Source organism: Lissotriton vulgaris, chromosome 4_1, assembly GCF_964263255.1.
Source record: "Lissotriton vulgaris chromosome 4_1, aLisVul1.2, whole genome shotgun sequence".
In the NCBI taxonomy this organism is placed as follows: Eukaryota; Metazoa; Chordata; class Amphibia; order Caudata; family Salamandridae; genus Lissotriton; species Lissotriton vulgaris.
This window is the reverse complement of record NC_141691.1, coordinates 1,380,072,170-1,380,085,881: the sequence shown is the minus strand read 5'-3', so window position 1 is coordinate 1,380,085,881 and position 13,712 is coordinate 1,380,072,170.

Here is a 13,712-nt window from a genome sequence, read left to right as displayed (position 1 = left end):
CGGAGAATCAAAGACTCGGGCCTGACCCTGCACCGCGAGAAGTGTCAATTCCTCCGAAACAAGATCAGCTTCTTCGGCTACACTTTCTCGGATCAGGGAATAGCTTTCGACCCAGACAAGGTGAAAGATGTACAGGAAGCCTCAGCTCCCTCCAACATATCGGAAGTGAGAAGCTTCCTGGGCATGGTGAACTTCTGCGGGCGGTTTATCCCGGACTTGTCTAACCTCACCAGACCCCTCCGAGAGCTCACCAAGTCCACCACCCCCTGGCAGTGGGGTGAAGAACAGGACACAGCCTTCCGAGACACCAAAGCCGCGCTGTCAGCGGACAAGACCCTCTCATACTTTGACCCGGCAAAGCCTACCAACATAGCCGTGGATGCCAGCCCTTACGGCCTGGGAGCTGTGCTGACACAACGCCAAGGAGAGGATGACTGGGCACCCATCGCCTATGCCAGTCGGTCTCTAACCGAAACTGAGCAACGATATTCTCAGATAGAGAGAGAGGCAATTGCGATCCATTGGGCCTGCAGACATTTCCATGTCTACGTATACGGACACCCGTTCACAGTATCAACAGACCACCAACCTCTGATCTCCCTGTTCCGGGGGTCAGTGTCCAAACCGCTGCCCCGAATAGAAAAATGGATCCTGCAACTACAAGAATACGACTACCAAGTAGAATATAAACCAGGAGCCACAAACCCAGCGGACTACCTCTCTAGACATCCCTTCCGCTGCCACCAACACGGAAAAGGAGGACGCAGAGGAAACAGAGGAGTATGTGAAGGTCGTGCTGGAACGATCAAGGCCCCTACTGATGAGTTTGGACATGATTATTCAGGCAACTCGTAACGATGAAGTACTCCAGCTGGTGATGAGTGCCCTACAAGCCAACGACTGGAGAACCGTTCAAGCTTCGCCAACCAAGAGGACACCACAGGCGAGGAGCTCCCGAGAAACCTTCCTGAGGGTAAAATAAGAACTGTCAGTCGACAGCCAGGGGTGCCTACTGAGGGGGCCACGAATCGTGATGCCTGAAAGCCTAACAGGGCAAGCAGTCGAGTTAGCACACCGCGGACACCAGGGCATAGTGAAGACTAAGAGTAGACTCTGAGCCAAAGTGCGGTTCCCGGACATGGACACCAGAGTGGAACAGACAGTCAAAGAGTGCCGATGGTGCCAGGCCGCGTGGCAACCCGAACGTCCACCCCCAGTCCTCACAGAAGACAACCCTCAGAGGCCGTGGGAACGTGTCAGCGCCGATTTCGGGCACCTCCCAGATGAGAGATATGTGCTTGTCATCATAGACGACTTCACCAAGTACCCTGAGGTAGAGGTCGTAACAACTCTCACTGCCAAGGAAGTCATAGCAAAATTTGAGAAAGCAATCGCCACGCACGGAATATTCGAGTGTGTCAAGACCGATAACGGACCGCCGTTTCAAGGACAAGAGTTTGCAGATTACCTCAAGGAGTGGGGAATCCACCACCGGAAAGTGACCCCCCGCTGGCCTCAAGCCAACGGGGAGGTAGAGAGGTTCATGCGCACGCTGAACAAAGTAATCAGAATCGCCCATGCAGAAGAGGCTCCCCTAGAGAGAGCAATCTACACATTCCTGAGGGAGTATCGGCTCACACCACATCGCACCACGGAGGCTGCCCCAGGCCCCTCTGCGATGCGTCGGATAGTAAGAGATACCCTACCCAGCCACCCTACCTGGGCTCCGAACAATGTTGACCCACGGAAGACCCTGTCCAACAGGGTCCGGTCGAATGACTATGCCAGTTTTCGAGGAAGGGCCAAAGAGCCGACCATCCGAGAAAGAGACCAAGTCTATGTAAAGGACAGATATCCAGTGAGCAAGTTCCGACTCCCATTCGAACCCCGACCATGGACAGTCATGCGCCGGACAGGCACCATGGTGACAGCTCAACGAGGGATGGAAACGGTTACACACAACATCTCCTTCTTCAAGAAGGCCCCTCAGAGCTCCCCAGGCCCTCAAGGTCAGGAACCAGAAAATTAAGCATCCAGCAAACCTGAGGGACCGAACAGTCCGGGAGGAACTGGAAATGATACCTTGGGTGATGATAGTGCGGCGAGCCCCACAGCTGCTGAAACCCCCAGAGTCAGCAGTCCCCGGTCCCCGGACGATCCCATGGGCGCCAGAGGGTTCCCTCAAGAGACTCCCCGAAGGGCACCTTCCCGAGGAGAAGCAGCAGGATATGGGCTCAGAAGAAACCCGGCCCCGTCTTCCCAACTGGCGGACTTTGCCGTAGGCTGAACTTTCCATCCATCAGACTGGTAACAGGCCGGATGGCCCAGTATTACTTTTGTCTCTACTGTGATCACAAATGACTTATGTTTATTTTGTTTTCTTAATAAAGGTTAAAAGGAATGTAATGTTTGCAGCCGCGAGTTAGCGGTCTAGTTAGTCGCGCACCGTGGGGTGCGCATACGCAGGCGTATTACGTCACGCGCTAGACTATAAAATAAATGGGGCGTGGCCGGCGAAGTTAGTCCGGACCACGCGGTAACTCTAACTGGTGTCCCGAGTCTCATTACTGCCGCAGCGCTGATCACACCGCGCGCATGCGGCCCAAAGACTCAACACCGCCTATTTCAGCACGCCTGCGGCACGTACCTTGACAGAATAAGGGGCCGTCCCGAGGGGGGTGGCAAAGAGAGGCTCTTCCCAGTCAACCGCCTCCGCGTGCTCCAAAACCTCTGATACTGCTGCAACGCACTCCTCGTCTTCCGCGGGCTGCAGCGGCAAATAGGCCGCCACCGCTTGTGAGTCTCCACACGCTGCCTTTCACTGTGAGCGCGCGAGCCCCCCACCCCTGCCACGCCCGGGACTCCCAGCTGTAAAAAAGTCGTCTCTCCCAGCCAGAGCACCCTGATGTCCCCAAACACCATCATGCTCCCAGCCATCCCCGCAGCAAAGCAAAAGACAAAACTGAAAACCCTCTGCCTCCCGCCTCCCTCGGGCACAGAGACTTTCCCACCCTGCCAGACCAATATAAATAACCTTTTGGCCCCGCGCGCCAGCTCCCTCGCCAATTAGCCCTATCCCCCGCACCTGGGTGGCCCGCTCCAATTGCGTGAAACAACCCAGGGCAGAGCGGCTCGCGCCCAGCTCCCCCTGGGTCCCCCCTCCAAATAGGAGGTCATTAATGTTGTGCCATTCCTCTGTAAGAATTTCAAGTTCTTTTTCAGAAAACTTCTTCCCTGTACCTCCGTCTTAGGGTCTTGGCTGGACATTCCAGTTGTAGGGAGTTGTTATTCAGGGCTGGACTGACTACTGGGCGTTTTAGAATTCTGCCGAGCTGGTGGCTGATTTCACTGCAGTGGGGGCTGATTTTGTTCATGGAGTCCTGCGTGTACTTCGAAATAATTAAAGAAAAACGAATTTCGTTTAGTACACGCAGGTCCCCATCAACTAAATCAGCCCCCAGCTCAGCAGTATACCATAACGCCCTGTGGCCAGTCCACCCTGTTGTTATTTGGTGGTCTCCGGGTCACTTTCCAAATACAGCAGTTCTCCAACCTCACTCTGGCTGCTTTCCTGGCTTCAGATGCGCACCACTTGCTAGTTGTGGAGTCACCACCCGGAAGCAATTTTAAACGTTTGCGAGCGCGTTCACTAATAGTGACTGCGTTCAAAATTTAGGAAAGCGCTAAATATGTTTTCTAAACTAAGGAAGCGTCTCATTTGGGAGACGCTAATTTTTACTGCCCAACGTACGTACAATCTGATTTGAGATTAACAAATTGCAATTCGCAAACATTTGCAAATTGGTAATAGTAGTTCAGAAGCTTTGTACAACTAGCCCATTGTCTCCAATACAATATAAATAGAATGGGCTTTGGGTCAGTCCCTTGCTCCTCTATCAATAGCTTACTGTCTCATCTCCCTACTCCTTATTCAGTGCTTTCCTCCCTATTTCCGAGTTTGTCACGCCCCTAGAGCATTTCTTCTTTACTATGTTTCTGATGGGTTGGCTTGTATCTTTCCTCTGCTGGTGTTAGGGAACTATTCTTTATCTACCTTCCAGCACACCATAGGAGCACACTGCGAGCCTCACTCTCTTTAAAATCCCCAAACACTACAATTTTTTATTTATTATCTTCTCTGTTTTTTTCTTTTTACAAGGCACAGGAGCTGCATACTGCTAAGGGGCCTCTCATTTTTGTGTATTTGTTCTGAATCCCATATGCCATCATCTCCCCTACCTCCCACCACCTGCCCTTTTGTTCCTTTTTTGTATTTTTGGGATGGTTCCGCAGATGCAGAGTGTTTGTCCGCCAATGCATCCTGCGCATACCCGTTTTTGTAAATTTGCCATTCAGAGAAGGCTGTGCACCACCTTCAAGCTGTAAATTAAAAAAACATAAAGTAATAATATCGCCAGTATATAGGCATTAGCACACATGCACCTATCTTTGAATTATTTTTCTTGTACTTGGATGGTGGCCATCTTGTAAGGATTTTTGTTAATGAAAAAGAGAAATTAATTAAAGAAGGGAGCTATGCGCGCAACCCATACTTGATGGCCATCTTTGAATAGTTTTTATTTCACTTTCGGAAAAACCGTTTAAAGGTGGCAGCTGTGCTTGCGTGCACATCAGCGGAGGCCATCTAGGTGGGAAAAGCTTTGGCAAAGCCAATCAGTTCGATGGGTAAGACTTATTGGCTTTCCAAATGCTTGTTTGCCACTTGCAGCTAAGGAACTCAGAATTCTAAAACACAGAGCTCAACAAGTAGCTGAAACTCATCTGCTCCCGCGCCTCCCTCTCCCACATACTTGCATTATCCCCTGGGCTCAATTAATTTTTGATGACTGTACATAACCTTCCAACCCACCATCTAGAAACACATGTGCTAGTGCTTTTTCAATGCCAGATTTTATGTCAAAATAGCTTTAAAATTTCATGACCTCATCGAATCCACATCTTAATGCGCTTATCAAGATGCGTGTATTGTATCATGCACAAATATGGACAGCCAGAGGGGGTGGACTAGCTTTAATTCACAAGGATATTATCACCTGCCAGAAAATGTGATGTGCTTTTCATGAGCATGGAAACTACACGCTGTATGTGGCTGTCGTGAGATAAGAGATCTGCTGAGACCAAAAGATTCTCCGTAACTGGGATCTATTACAAACGAAGGTGAGGGCAGAAGGGGGTAATTCGACTGACTTTATAGTGGAGCAGTGCGCTTACTCTCACTATCTACAACACCTCCGCTGTAAGAAAAGAGGAATCAATTGTGAGAAAACAGATGGGATCTTGAGCTACTAAACAATACGTGATCCAGAAGGGTCATACACACAGACCTGCTATTACGATTCCGAACAAAAAGTTCTGGGTCTTCATTGATACAGTTGGGGAAGAGTTATATCCCTGAAAAATAAAGAACCAGTGGGGCGAAATAGACCTTTTCTACTGCACCGCCAAGGGAATAGCAAACACTATCAAGCAGGTGGTCGGCCACAATCCCAGGATACAACTACGATAAGATTGTACTTGACTTTGTAACATTGGACATGGAAAAAGAGAGACAACAAAATTTACTGTCTTGAGAAAGGTGGTGCAAAAAAAAGCAACACACCGAAACGCGTCAACGCAATTGTTGTTATTATATACGAGGGACTAGTGTAATGTCATTCGCCAATATTGGCCTGACGTGGCGTTTAAGATTCTAACGGATTAATGAAATGTGATGATTCCGTAGTGATTTACATGAATTGTCTCTTTTTGTGTAAATGTTTTTAACTTTTTATAGATTTTTTGTGAAATATATTGTTTATTATTGTGTTTTGAAATGATACTCATTAACAAAGTAATACATTTTTGATATTTTCTTGACATATTTTGGAGTCACATTTGCAATGGGTTTGTTTATATAACCATGGGAGACGCCTCCCTTTGATATAGTGTGAGTATAGCAGTGTGTAAGCTTGAATTAATATTTATGAGAATAAGTCCAAGGGATAAATTAATTTACACTTTTAGTGCTTTTTCAATGCCAGATTTTATGTCAAAATAGCTTTAAACTTTCATGACCTCATCGAATCCACATCTTAATGCGCTTATCGAGATGCGTGTATTGTATCATTCACAAATATGCACAGCCAGAGGGGGTGGACTAGCTTTATTTCACAAGGACATTATCACCTGCCAGAAAATTTGATGTACAGAGTTCAGTTAATTTATACATTTTCTAATCAAATGTGTCACCATACACAATATCCCCTAATCAAATATGTGGCCAGCCAAACTTCCTCCATAGTGCGTGCATTAACATAACATTTGATGTTGAAGTACCTGCAATAGGTGTAGAATTTAGGTGGTAGAATTTACGCATGATTGTAGATTAAAATTCAATTTGTCCTGAAACATCTACAGGACACCATTGGATCACATAACATTTTTGACTCTTGCAATTACATGTCCTTGGTGGTAAGTAAGGCAGTGCTTGCTGCAGACACCTTTTGCCACCGTATTATGATAGCAGATTTGAGTAGGAGATTTTGTGTTACAAGAATATTTTACGTTTGTTATATTGCATTTTCTTGTAGTGATGATGTGTTGTGCTGTTTTTTGTGTTGTGTTCTTATGTTGCATTATTACGTTGTGTTATGGGGTATAACTATGGTTGTTGTGAGCAGCTCTGCTATGTCATGTCGTGTCACATCGTGTTGTGTTGTGTTATGTTACATTACTTGTTTTTATTTTTTTTTAAACAAACTTTATTGATTTTTCATAATCCGATCAGATGCATGATACATACAAGCTAAAAAACTACAATATATCAGCAGAATTCAATGGACAATTGTGACCACATCATGTCAAGGCCTCGCAACTCGGAAGCTTGTCTGGGCCGCCCTATTCGGTGTTGTCAGGAGAGTAGTCCCTTCTAATGTAGGGGTCATATTCCTTCCTTCGAGTAGCTTGGCCCCAAGAGGCTGAGTCGTGTGTCCCCTAGCTTATGCGAGCACTGATCACATCGATTCAGCAATTCAAAAAACAAGGAACAAAACTCCCCCTCCAGCACAATCCCCCCACCCTGATCCCCCCATAACCCCACCTCCCTCCTCACCTCAGACATGTTGCTTTCCCTAACAGCACCTTTGTTGCGCATGATTCACTCCACACTCTCCGTCAGATTCCCTATGTCAGTGATCCATGTCCCTCCTGGGGCGATGCACCCACGGTAGCGATCCCCCCCCCCTCCCCCCCCCCATCCACCCTTTCGCCCTGTGGTCTGTGGTTGTGGTCTCATGTTGAAAGGGGACTCCCAAAGCCAGAAGGATCAGTCCTCATCGTCAGTCGGATTTTTAAGCAGGTCCACCATCGTCACCCAGGCTCTCGCCGTGTCCCCCAGTTTGTCGTTATCAGTTCTCTTAGCTATTTGGAGCCAGAGGGTCCCCTCGTAGTCTGCCCACTTTATGAAGTCCTGTAACCAGCGCGCAACACTGGGGGCTGTGACCGCCTTCCAATGAAGTGATTTCACGTTTGGCTAGGACTAACCCCAAATCCAGGAATTTACTGGTGGTTTTGTTATGGGCAATGTGGGGGAACCAATGTAGCAAGAACACCCCTGGAGTATGCTGTGCTGCAGTTCCCGATCCGTCACCTCTGTCAATTTAGCCAGGACCTCTCCCCAATGCCCCTGAAGCAATGGGCAACCCCAGAGCATGTGCAAAAACGCTGCATCCTCCAATCTGCATCGCGGGCAGGCAGTGCGGGAACCAAAACATTAATTTTGTGAGGAGTGAGGTATGCCCGATGAAACACATAGAATTGGATGAGTTGAAATCTCGTGTTTTGGGAGCACTTCCATGCCCGTTCCATTAGCATCTCCCAGGGTTTTGCCTCTATAGGCATTACCAAATCAGCCTCCCATTTAGTGTGCAATCCCGCAAGAGGAGCCCTTAAGCTCTGTGTCAGTCTTCGATACAAGCACGTAACCGCCTTGATCCTACCCACGGAGGTGACCACATACTGGCAAGGGAGAAAGACTTGTGGTTCGTCCAGCCCCTTTTTCCAATGTTTGCGCACAGCCGCTGTCACCGCCGCATGCAGAGGAAAGTCCTGAGCAGGCAGTTTGTGTTGTTCCATGAGATCTTGGAATGGTAAAAGGGTACCGTCCTCGTATAGATCCCCAATGGATGAGATCCCCAGCTCCTCCCATTCATGTAACCGCTGCCAGTCCCCTCCTTGCGGTAGCTCCTCGCAAAACCACACCGGAATCTCGGGCGCATATGCCGGGCATACTTTATTGCGCCTCAGAGCCCTATACCAACATTGCTGCAACACCCAAAGCTCTATGGGCACCTCCCCTTCACGCATCGGAAGCTGTAAAAGAATCCTAATCAAGTGGCGAAACCCCAGGTCCCTGCCTCTCTGATCTACTTCGACTCCCAGTTTCCCTGCCATCCGCTGTGTGAGCTATTGGAACTGAGCCGCATGGTAGTAAGCCTCGAAATCAGGTGCTGCAAAATGTTACATTACTTTATGTTACGTTACGGTACACTACGTTATGTTATGTATATTAGTCTAATGCACAACTCACCTGTGGTGGTATCCTGGCGCTGAAGCAGGAACTGTATGGGCCAAGCCAGGGCTGAGGATGGGTGAAGAGCCAGGTCTTCAGTTTCTTGCCGAATTTAAGAACTGAGGAGGAGGCTCTGATGGGCAGATGCAGGTTGTTCCAGGCTATATGAGTGCATTAGGAGAAGGTTTGAGTTTTAAATGTGTTGTGTTTGTAATGTTGTGTTGTTATATTGGTTTGTGTTATCTTGTTATGGTGTGTGCTGCAATTACTTTAGAAATGTCAACAAATGCTGACACATGTTCAGCCCAAAACAGCAACACATACTTTTTAAATTCAAGTGGCAAACAACCATTTACAACTGTCTAAGGTGGTAAAATAGCAGTGCTACAGCTCTTCAACTATTTAAGACACCAGTCAGCACAAACGTTTGGTAAATACATGTCTTGATTAACATCCCCAGTGCTCTTTTATTAGTTCTTCATCCACTGACCACTGGTTGTTGCATTTCAAGCTAACATCCCAATGACGGCTCACACATCAAAGTATCTTTGTTTGGGTTGCCTTGACATGAACATTTACAAATCACTATGATGGAACCAGCCAAATATGTATGGAATGCCAGTGCTCTACCCATGGGAACTCCCCTTTATGTCTGTACCCCTGACAAGTGGCCCTATCCCTATGCCTCATTCCAATGGGCACAGAAAGCAATTATCCCAGACTTTGTCAGGCCATGACAATTTAATAATTCCATTCCTCGAATATTTGGGCAAGTTATCTTTGCAGGCTTGTTTCCCATAGTGTGAACAAGCAGGAAGACTGTAAGCACAAGTAAGCCTGCTTGATAAGTGTAAATGCTCAGTGGAAGTGGTAGGGCTGGACATAACAATTTATTTATTTTTATTTATAAAGTTTACTATAGCGCAAACTTGATCCCAAAAGGATATCAGAGCGCTTTACAATTTGAGGCAAAGGTAACAAATTAAAATATGAGTCTAACATGGGGAATCTAATAGGCATTGAATCCAATAGTACACACATAACAGCTCATTTATAAACCTGAGTGAATGAGTAGGAATGGGCTCTGCGATGGAGCATAGAGACATAAGGGGAGTACTTACAATAATCATATACAGGAATAATAACCAGTACCAAAACAATAATCAAAACATGAGTCAAATGGGGAGTCTAATAGCATTGAATCAAATGTTGAACATCTAACAGATCATTTATACACCTGTGTGAATGGGCAGGTGGAAAGAAGAAGTATTGAATGATTCAGTTCAGCAGAACGCCATTGAACACATTTCCAGGGGTAAGGTTTGGGAGGCTTCTGGATTGGAGGACATGGATGGGTAAGGTCTGTGTTGGCGGTGTTCGATGGGGTTGTGAGGAGAAGTGACAGGTTTGAGGTTCCTGAGGAATTGCAGGAGAGGTAGAAGGGCCTGCAACATGAGGGACGCAGGGGAATGTCCATCATGAAAAGAATAGTAGAGGCTGATTTCTGGTGCCCGGTTATGGGTACAGAAAAAGAATGGTTTGTTCGCGGGTACATGATGTGCACATGCAGTGGCAAGTCACATTGTCAAAAAGGCACCAGCTGTGTCTGTACAATTTCTCAAACCCGCTTGGGAAAAAGTAAGGCTGAACATTTGTGGCTCTTTCAGACGTCTGGACTTGGAGGTAAGGTTCACTGTTGGTCTAATTGACTATTTCTCCAAGTGGACAGATTTACGGTTTTTGAAAGAGATGAAGGATTCCAAATTAGTGAACCTTTGTGAAAAAATATTTCAGAGATAGTGGTGCCCTGAGGAAGCGATAACAGACAACGGTCTCTAGTTCATTTCTGGAATGCAGCCAGCAGCTGGAATTCGGATACTGGCATTGCCTGAGCGCCCGCATTACCAATCCGACGCTGGCAATATGGTTCCAACTTCTTGGATAGACCAAAAGAGTAAGAGTTGAGAGACTGAGAATGGCTGAGATGGTGAAAGATAAAAAAGGTAAGTATGACCGGAGGCAGAATGCTAAACAGAGAAGTGTGGGTAGTGTGTTTGCAAAGGAGACCCTTGGGTGTCTTGGCGCTAACAGTGCTACATACTATACTCAGTGCTATGCTACTACTACTAAAAGAGCCAGGTCTTCAGTTGTTTACTGAACTCGAGAAGGGAGGACAATTTTCTAAGATATAGTGGAAGTGAATTCCATATCTTGATGGTGTTATAGGTGAAACTCCCCTCCCCCCCACCCAGTTTGTGTATAAATATGCAACACCATTAAGTGCATTCTCGGTGAATTTCCAGTTTATTGACAAGCAGGCTGAATGCATATGAGACCAGTGGATGGTAATACAAAACAAATAAGGTACTCCAATGGAGAAATCGCACTCTCGTAGAGGAATTAGAAATTGACCAGATGAAGAGTTGTCACCTCATTGTATGAAATTTATGAACAAAATGCAGCTGATCAATAAGAGAGGAGATGTAGGATGGGAGGTAGATGATGTCAATGCCGTGATAAGTGTGAACAGTGGAAGTAAGGGGTAATCAAGCAGAATAATACAAAAGGTAGACTGGTAATGGAGGTGATGAAATTGACAGCCAAACAGGATATTGCAGGTCAAAGATGTAGAAGGAAGGGAATGGAAAAATTATCTGAGGTTTGCAAACTTTCCCAAGGTAGTGGAAGGCCATTATCCTAAGATGTTCCTAGAAAGTTGGTTCCAGAACATTCTCGTGAATGGAATGCCTTTATCATGCCTCATTGTTAAGAGGACACATCAGGCACTGATCACTAAACATCCCGTGTGGGTTCCAGCGCAGCTGGTACTTGCTCTTATCCTGAGCAATAAAAAAATAGATATAATCTTGTGAGGGACAGAAAAGAAGACAGTTCCCTCAGATTGCACAAGACAGGTACAATTACATTGGAACTTCTTTGAGAATTTCAAGCAAAAAGCTCAGCTGAAGGATCTTATTCATGGCAAAAGCAAGGTCATTTTTCAAATGCACTCTTTATCTGAAACTTCCGAAAAGGTGTATGACTGAGTGGAAAAAATGGAAAGAACATCTGAGGCGACCTCAAAGTTATGACAGAGTCAGGAAACACACTGATCAGCATCGGGTGTGACCAAGGGAACAATGAATCAGGACGGAAGAAGACGTTCTCATCAATACTAAGTTGGACAGAGAAATATTCAGTGGCAATCTGATGTAGATTCCCAAGGTGGTTCAACATACGCTGAATGCTCACTCAAAGTTAGAGGTCTGCAGACCGGCTGCCACATGGACACTGACAGTCACAACCTGAGTGTGGGGTCATGAGGGAGTTAACACTTGGTTTGTTGGTTGTAGCCGGATAGCACCAGGTGAAGCTAACCTAACACACAGAGTTCTCTGGCCAGGACTCCATCTTCTACACCAAACAAAGAAAATGGATGCGCTTGATTACTTGAAGGGCAAAAAGGATTAGGGGTCCATTTTAGAGTTTGTCCGACAGGGTACTTGGTCGCAAAGCAACAAAGCACCCATTCTGCCAAACCCTCGTTCTTCCCGTTTTATTTAACGTCAGGATGACCTCCAGCTTTATATCGACTCCATCGACAGAAATGTTCCACCGGCGGCCTGAAGGGGTAGAGGTCATCAGAGTAAGGACATTACACCACCTGCCCTATTTGGGGCAAATGGGGTAATGTATTTTACTCCTATCTGCCACAATTATGAAAACCTTGACAGTGAGGGACAGAAATAAAATAATGACCGACCTCCCCACACCCTGGGATTAAAATCCCAGATTGTGGGTCTCATTAGTTTTTTGTTTTGCTGTAACAAACTCCTGCTTTGGCAGCTAGTTTCAGGAAAACAAAATCTTTGTAAATTGAAAGGAACCACAGTGACAGCAATTTCTTTCAATGTACAGAAATGACTGCTGGGACAGCGGTCTTTCGAGCTGTATTCGCATTCAGTCTCTCACCCGTTCTCTGGGGTCATGGTAGGCCTCAGGCCAGCCTGCGTCTCTCAGTCCCTATTCCTCACTCATTGGGGGTGCGCAGCAGTTGATTGAGGCTGTCTTCAGACAGCAGCCCTCTTACTGTCCAGCAACATGTGTGCTACATGGTTCTGGACGACCTTCTCCATCATGCTGGTCGTTGCTTGGTCATGCCATGGGTGAGACAATGCTGCAGTCCTCTTTCCAGGTGCCAGCTTTGAGACATTTCAGGCAACGATGGATAGGCTCGATTGGACTTGCTTGGAGTTAGCACCATGGGCAGCCAATAAGTGCTTTCCTACATGGTGACACGTTTTGAAGATGCTGCAGCTTCTTATTTCAGTGTGTAATATTCACAGCACATGGTTAGCAAGCTCCAAGGGCTGGCCACACATTCAGTTTATTTGGGGCACAGGGTACACAAACCAATGAGATCAGTCACGAATGATCCTCACTTCGCCGGTGAAGGTTGCTCAAGCACACGTAGGCAAGTCATACAACAACAAGGATACACTGTTCCCCCAAAAAAGAAGAAAGAAATCAAAAGAACCAAGCAAAGGTGGGAAAGGAACTAAAACGTAGGCAAGTGTCACAACTGTGATGGAAGGAACGGCAGAGTATTTGCTTTGGCACACTTCAGCGGTGATGTAGATCTTCTTCTTAGGTTGAGTGTATTTTTAATTAGGGGTTGGACCCATTTTACACTATTGGAGGATGGGCCTCATTACAAAGTATTCTGAAAAAGTATACCACCATAGCATTTCAATGATTACATGTTAGAATTAACTCTAAAGGAAATGTCTTCAAGGTAATAAATCAATCAGTTGTCTGTATTTTCATAAAATATATAAGAATGTTGTACATTGTTCAACATGTAGCGTGCATAATTCTATTCCAAGGAAACTTCAGAATTAAGGTAGCATTTGGAGGCCTTGGACTGGTGGATGCCTCCTACATTCTGCAGATCAGTGATTGCTCCAGTCCTTGAGCAAACATATACAAAAAAATTGAGGAAAGATTCCAGAAAATTGTATCCGCCCTTTATATTGGATGTTGCAGAGCGTGGACCTGAGTCGCTCAGTGGGCTGTCTTGTGGTTTTGACATAGATTTAGATGTTGTTGCTAACATTCCGCACTCCTGATGTCAACTAGTCTA